Below are 8,123 nucleotides of genomic sequence, written 5' to 3'. Positions count from 1 at the left end.
CCCTTCTTCTACCTCGATCTCTGTCCTCCTAGTCATGGATATCATATAATCACAAAAAGTGGAGCCTTATTCATCTTTATCCATCCAAAAATTGGTATAATCTATATTGCCTTCCTATCATTTCTACTTAGATTTGTGTATCCACCAAGTATACATAGTTAAAATTCAAACTCCCTAGAACTTTCTACTTTGTCATTGCCCTCTACGTGTTTGATGAATGTCCCCCTCCATGTTTTTGCTCGTGATAGTGCAAGATGTTGTCCATTCAACCCCATCTTTTGCCTCCTCCTTGTTTCAATCCCTTTTGGAAGCTCTCAAATGTAAGATCTCACTTCATTTTAATGCCTTTCCAGATTTCTTGTTTTTCCATTTCTTTTGAAGCACCCATTTTTGTAAAATTACTTCAAACCGTGAGTATAAATTTCAATTTCAACTAAGACTCTTCGAGCTTTGGGCTACTCATAATCTATTCAGCAATTGTCACCTTCTCCTCTCTCTCCTTCTTTGTATCTGTCTCTACATGTTAAGCTTTTAGCTGTGTCTATGATTTTTTTGGGTTGTTCATTTCTCTCCCCAAAATTTGCTCCCCCACTTCCTCTCAAATCTAGAAGTTTAATCTTCCTCTTTCAGACTGTAGGTGGAAAATGCAGTAGATGGGTCATTGGATCCCTAATCCTCTCCCTAATTTTGACAAAAATCTTCATATCTTGGTTGGGATCATGAAGTCTCTCAAGCACTTGACTTCATTGTCTAAGCAAAAGTCTTACAATGGTACATAACATCACAGTATTTCTATTAATCTCTTTCATCATCTTAATTTTAATTTTTTAAGCAATGGCTTAAAGCTAATCTTGACTTCATTGCTATAATGAAAAAGTGCAAAATACGCCAACTAATTCCCATGATACCCTAGTTTCTTTCGAAGGAAAGAGATAACGGATGATATAGAAGGAACAAACAAGGTGAAGAGAGTTACATATGACTCAAAACCTACCAATTTTGGAAATACAAGAGCCGATGAGGATAATGGAAGAGGGAAGGAATATTATATTTCCAGTAATACCAGATCACGTCTTGTTTGGAATATGGAACGACATCGCAAGTTCTCTAACGCCCTCAACAAGTTGGGTGATAAATGTAATTTTACCTCTCTCACGAGTTATTTTTATTTTTTTAGTATTTGAATTCAATGATGCATTTCTAATTGTTGTTATTATGTTTTCTTTTGATTTTGAAGGTCGCCCAAAACTTATACTTAAGTTGATGAATGAACCATGCTTGATGCTGCTCCAGGTAGCTAATGACTTACGGGTATTCTTCTATCAAGTTTGCTTACTATTTGCACACTATATACTTTTAGTTGTTTATGAATAAATAAGGAATTATAGATCCTAAACCTATCAGAAATATAAAGCACAATGTAGAGTCCATGATAAGGGGGGAGAAAAAATAAATTAGCTTCAAGGATGGTGGTATCCAAATTCAATTTCTCAATCCAAGTCGAGACTCAACTTCCTTTGTTGGTACAAAAGTAGCACAATCATGAGGCAAACAAATCTACACAGTAGAATCATGAAGCAAATAAATCTACTCACGGACGTTCAACCTCTCTTTCAGGAGGGAAAAGATTCCGACTTATTGCTCCTAAGCCTGTGGCTAATCCTAGACTGCTTATTAGCGCCAACTTTGTAAATCATGACCTAAGAATGCTTGACCACAATTTTCAGCATGTTGCTTCAAACTACAATTTAGCTCCATATAACATCAATAGGACAACTCCAGAGGTAACTTCTTCTCGTGTATTTGATGAAATTCAGTTCTCAAGTATACCTCAAGTATTTGATGAAATTCAGTTTCCAAGTATACATCAAGCTGATGTAGCTCAACCGCTAGAAGCAATGGAATTTAGTGGCACATCAGAAGGGATTCAGTTAATATCAAAGAACATCGCTTTATCTGATTCAATCAACTTGGACAATATTGCTGCAAATTTTGGAAATGAAGAAGCCAACAACAATTAGTAGAATATGATTATCTCTTAAATGTTTTAGAAGACGATCCACCAGACTTTGGCAGCGACTTTGATCTGAGTGTGTAGATAAATACATCGAGTGGCTAAGGAACACTATTCTCGAAAACGGAAGCGGTCCAGATAGCTTTATCAATGACAATGCAGAGAATTTTCTAGTTGAAATCAATCAATAAATATGTATTATGTTTTACTTCTATAATGTTCTCGATGTCCTTAAAAATCTTCCATAAACTAAAAGTTAAAGATTTATTTTTAGTTGCAGGTTGAAGAGTCTTAAGAAGCCAGATAAACAGTCTAACCTTCAAATCAAATATATAGGAGAGAGTAATAATTAAAATATCATATATTAGAATGGAGCTTAATATCTTCAACAAACTTAAAGCAAAACTTTCTACAAGTTCAAGATTGAAGATTCAATCTTGAGAACAAAGACCACCTTCCTTAAAAGTTTCATAAAAAAATTATATATATATATATAAAATAAAAAGAAATATGACAAAATATTTTCAAACAATTTAAATATATAAAAAAAAATGTTGGAGAATTCAAAATCATAAAATACTTATAATTATATTTTATTGAAAAATGAGTGAAATAATTAAACCCAATTTATTTCATATCTTCAGAAATTTCTAAAGAAATTCGTAAAACAGTAGTGGTAAAAAATAAATCAAAATCCGAACTTAAGAAAAATGTGGAGAAGGATTTATTAACGGATCCATTTAATTCTATTTTTAATTTTAATCATTTTTTAACGAACACTCTCATTCATTGGATATTTTATTTATATTTATAGAGGAATAAGAGTTGGATCCATTAATGGAACCCTAATTTAATCTTATTATTTATACCTAATCAAATTCAAAACTAAATCTATTTTTATTAATTGAAAATTTGAAATATTACCATTTTTAATTGAGAATAAAATAAATACTAAATTAATAATATGTCTGACTTATAGACTTTCAAATATATAAATAACAAAAAATATAGTTTATTTCAAAAATATTTTAATGATGTTTCAAAAAATACCCTTCATTAATACACTTCAACTTTTAAAAAAGTTCAAAAATACTTTTACTATTAGTATTATGTTAAAAAATATTCATGAAATTTTAAAAGTAACATTAACATCCTTCACGTTTTATAAGAAAATTTTAATTTTTTTTACGATCTATTGACATTTTATAGATTAGCTCCAAATTTTTGTCAATAGATTAGCTCCAAATTTTTAAAAACTTAAAGAGTACTTTTGAAACATTTTTGAAAGTTTAATGATCTTTTTGAAACTTAAGTTTAAAGTATTTTTGAAAAAAATAAAATTAACTATTTTCATCCCAAATTAACGATTTTTTATTTAAAGTATTTTTGAGATTTTCTTGAAAAATTGAAGGGTAACATTTAAATTTAATTTTTTAAACACAGTAGACCTAAAAAATTAAAAGAGGTCTGAATCTCAACTAATTTCTTTATACAAAATTAGTTTAAGATTTGAATGGTATAAGATGAGAGAGAAATTGAGAGAAATCTTGGGATAGGGGCCAAAAGTAACCACAAGTGATATTGTGGTGAAAGTCAAAGGTGCAGTCATGTAACATCACAAGTTTCAAAGTGAGAGAGAAATTGTGTGAGATTAGAGAGAAATCTGGGAAACGGGTAGAAGTATCCACATGCTAGGGAAGTTGGGTTGACTCAGTTCATCACTGCATGTAAAGGCTCGTGTAGAAACATGGAAAATGGGGAAGGGGCAGCAAACACGTGAAAGAGAAATATGAGAAACGAAACGTGAGAGAGAAATATGGGGAAAGGAAAAGTGAGAGAGAAATATGGGAAATGCAAAAGTGAGAGAGAAATATGAGAAACGGAAACGTGAGAGAGAAATATGAGAAACGAAAACGTGAGAGAGAAATATGGGAAACAGAAACGTGAGAGAGAAATATGGGAAACGCAAAAGTGAGAGAGAAATATGAGAAACGGAAACGTGAGAGAGAAATATGGGAAACAGAAACGTGAGAGAGAAATATGGGAAACGGAAACCTGAGAGAGAAATATGGAAAAAGGAAACACGTGACAGAGAAATATGGGAAATGGAAACATGATAGAGAAATATGGAAACGGGCAGAAAACATCTGGAGAGAAATATGGGAAAGGGGCTAGATGGGAAAAGGAAACACGTGAGAGAGAAATATGGGAAAGGGGCCAAAAACACGTGAGAGAGAACGAAAACACGTGAGAGAGAAATATGGAAAGGGGGCTGGAAACACGTGAGAGAGAAACAAAAATGCGTGAGAGAGAAACCCAAACACGTGAGAGAGAAATATGGGAAACAGAAACATGAGAGAAAAATATGGGAAATGGAAATGTGATAGAGAAATATGGGAAAATGGCCAATATGTGAAATGGGCCCCAAAGATCCAAAACATGTGAGAGAGAAATATGGGAAAGTGGCCAGAAACCCGTGAGAGAGAAATATGAGAAACGAAAACACGTGAGAGAGAAATATGAGAAACAGAAATACGTGGGAGAGAAATATGAGAAACAGAAACACGTGAGAGACAAATATGAGAAACGAAAATACGTGAGAGACAAATATGGGAAACGGAGACACGTGAGAGACATATATGGGGAAGGGGCCAGAAGTAACCCAAAAGAGATTTGAAGTGAAAGTAAAAGTGAGAGAGAAAACCACAAAAAGAACATAAACTTGTGAAAAACGCAAAAGCAAGAAGATGAAAAACAATAACAAATAATTCAGATTCGTGTATCCACCAAGTATTCTTTGTTGCTTCCTACTTCAATTTGGTGCATCCTACTTGTGTTTGATGAATATCCAATTTGGTGCTTCCTACTTCGTCATCGCCCTTTATGTGTTTGATGAATGTCCTCCTCTTTCTTTTTTTAATGTCTTTCCACGTTGGATTTCTTCTTTTTCATCCACCCTATGTTTCTTTTGAAGCACCAAATTTGGTAAAATTACTTCAAATAGTGGATATAAATTTCAATTCCTTCTAAGACTCCTTGAACTTTGGGCTAGTGTCATCCAACCGCGAGCTTCTCCTTTTGCTTTTGCCTTGATGAAGCTCTATCTCACTAAGCATGAAGTTCTATTTCACTAAGCACCATTACTGACTCTCTCCCTCTTCTTGCATGTTAAGTTTTTAGCTTTGTCTCTTCTCTTTTTTGAGTTAGTTCATCTCTCTCCCCCAAAATTTTCTCTCTACGTTTCTCTAAAATCTAGAAGTTTAATCTCCCTTTTTACCGATTCTCTGTGAGAAATGATCCTAAATTTAGAAGTTTAGTCTCCCTTCTTACCGATCCTTTTTGGGAAATGATCTTAAATCTAGAAATTTAAACTCGCTCCTTTAAGATTGTTTGTGATAAATGAGAAATGATCTCAAATCTAGAAGTTTAATTTCCCTCTTTTAGATTCTCTCTCATAAATGAGAAATGATCTTAAATTTTGAAGTGGTCATTGAGTTGCTGATTCTCTCCCTAACTTTGCCAAAAATCTTGTATCTTGCCGGTGGGTCATGAACCCTTGTCTCTCAAGCACTTAACTTCATTGCTTGAGCAACCCTCGTAATGGTGATCATGAACCCTTGTCTCTCAAGCACTTGACTTCATTGTTTGAGCAACACTCTTACCATGGTGAAGAGCATCACAATATTTTCATTAATCTATTTCGCCGTCCTAATTTTAATTTTTTAGACAATGGTCTAAAGCTAATGTTATGCTTCTTTTTGTATATGGTAACGTGGGGGAATCTGTAATTGTAGTCTTGAAAGAAACTCAACGGAGATTCGATTTATGAAATTTTTTTGGATCTTGAAATATTTATTATTTGTAATGTTATATATCACAATTTATATATTTGTTTTAATTTTATTATATATAATATCTTTAAATTTAATCTCTTACCTTAACCCATTTTCAAACTGTGCTGTATTTAGTTGTCTTTCTTTTAATGTATTTAGTTGTCTTTTTCATGACAATATTGAAAGTTACCATTTTTGCTTGTTGTTCTTAATTTATTTATTTATTTATTATTATTTTTTTTTTTTTTGTATAATAATAGATTGATTTGTGTTTGTCAACTTTTAATATCTTTTATCTAAGATGGTACGTAAATTGTGGATAAATTATTTTTTTTTTTAAATAATTTTTTTAACAACGGGACAACCCAACCTGAAACTAAAGGGTTATAGAGGGTTGAGTTGGTGAAAATTTTCGAATTGGGTTGGGTTACCAATCAAACCAATTTTGGGTTTGGTAAAAAAACATCCCTCAACCCAACCCAAACAATGTACACCCCTAATATTAACAATGTAGACCGTGACAATGTAAACCCCTAATTTAATCTTGTTATTTATACCTAATCAAATTCAAAATCAAATCGAATTTTATTAATTGAAAATTGAAATATTAAAATTAAAAAAATATGCCTAGTACTTTATCTAAAAAAAAATATTCATAGACTTTCCAAAGTTTAAATAACTTTTAAACTAAAAAAAAAAATAAAAAATATAGTTTATTTCAAAAATACTTTTCAACTTTGAATGATGTTTCAAAAATAACATTCATTAATACTTTTCAACTTTTAAAAAAGTTTAAAAATACTCTTACCATTACTATTATGTCTAAAATAAAAAGTATCATTCCTTAATACTTTTCAACTTTAAAAAAAAGTTCAAAAATACTAAACTCATGAAACCTTAAAAGTAGCATTAACACCCTTCACCTTCATAAGAAAATTTTAATGTTTTTTTTATGATCTATTGGATACTTTTAAAACATTTTCGAAAGTTTAATGATATTTTTGAAACTTTTTTTTAATGTTTAAGGTTGTTTTTGAAAAGAAAAAAAAAACAATTAATTCTTTTTATCCAAAAGTAAGACAGTATTTTTTTTTTTTTTTTTTTAATTTAAGAGTATTTTTGAAATTCTCTTAAAAAATGGAAGAGTAACATCAAAACTTAATATTTTAAATAAAATAAAAGTATATTTTTTTATTATTAATTTTGAAGGAAAGGAGTGGAAGTTAAAAGAGATTTAAATCCCAATAACTCCTTGATACAAAAATTAGTTCAAAGATTTGAATTGTGTGGGATGAGGGAGAAATCTGGGAGGATGGGCCAGAAGTAGAGACAAGCAAGATTGAAGTGAAAGTCGAAGGTGCAGCAGAGTAGTTCATCACTGCATGCCCAATTTCAAAAGGAGAAGGAAAACTACAAAGTGAGATTAGAAAAGGAGAGCGGAAAAATGGTAGAAGTAAGTGAAAGAAATTAATTCAAAGATTTAAATTGTGTGGGATGAGGGAGAAATTTGGGAAGAGGGGCCACAAGTAACAATAGGAATTGTGTAGGATAAGAGAGAAATTAGTTAAATTGTGTGGGATGGAAGAGGGACAACTATAGAGTAGGAATTACCTGAGATGATAGAGAAATCTGGTAAAGAGAAATCTAGGAGGAGGGATCACAAGTAACTATAGAGTAAGAATTACATGAGATGAGAGAGAAATCTGAGAAGAGTGACCAAGTAAAGTAGGAATTAAGTGGGATGAGAGAGTAAAGTAGGAATTATGTGGGATGAGAGAGAAATGTGGGGAGAGGACAAAAGTAACTATAGACTAGGGGTGGGATGAAAGAAATCTGTAAGAGGACCAGAAGTAAAGCAGGAATTATGTGGGATGAGAGAGAAAGTAAAATAGGAATTATGTGCTAGAGAAATATGGGAGGAGAGACCCGAAGTCAAAGTAGGAATTAAGTGGGATGAGAGAGAAAGTAGAGTAGGAATTATGTGCAATGAGAGAGAAATATGGAAAAAGAGACCCGAAGTAAAGTAGGAATGGTGTGGGATGAAAGAGAAATAGGTACAAAAGTAACTATAGAGTAAGAATATGTGGGATGGGAGAAATTAGGAATTATATGAGATGAGAGAAAAATTTGTAGTAACTATAGAGTAGGGGTGGAATGAGAGAAATATGGAAGAAGGATCACATCTAACAAGAGTAAATTATGGGATGGGAGAAAATTTTGTGAAGAATAATAGGAAGTAAAGAAATTACTTAGGATGAGAGAGAAATTTGAGAATA

General features: G+C 31.9%; 1 pseudogene; it reads left to right on the top strand.

Annotated features, from left to right (window-relative positions):
• The first annotated feature begins 653 nt into the window (after window positions 1–653).
• LOC147794876 (uncharacterized) lies at window positions 654–2,021 on the top strand (annotated as a pseudogene).
• The last annotated feature ends 6,102 nt before the right edge of the window (window positions 2,022–8,123 follow it).

Source organism: Cucurbita pepo, chromosome 1 (genome assembly GCF_057944985.1).
Source record: "Cucurbita pepo subsp. pepo isolate OVF chromosome 1, ASM5794498v1, whole genome shotgun sequence".
NCBI classification, from domain to species: domain Eukaryota; kingdom Viridiplantae; phylum Streptophyta; class Magnoliopsida; order Cucurbitales; family Cucurbitaceae; genus Cucurbita; species Cucurbita pepo.
The sequence above is the reverse complement of the archived record's forward strand: the minus strand, read 5'-3'. Positions and strand labels throughout refer to the sequence as shown.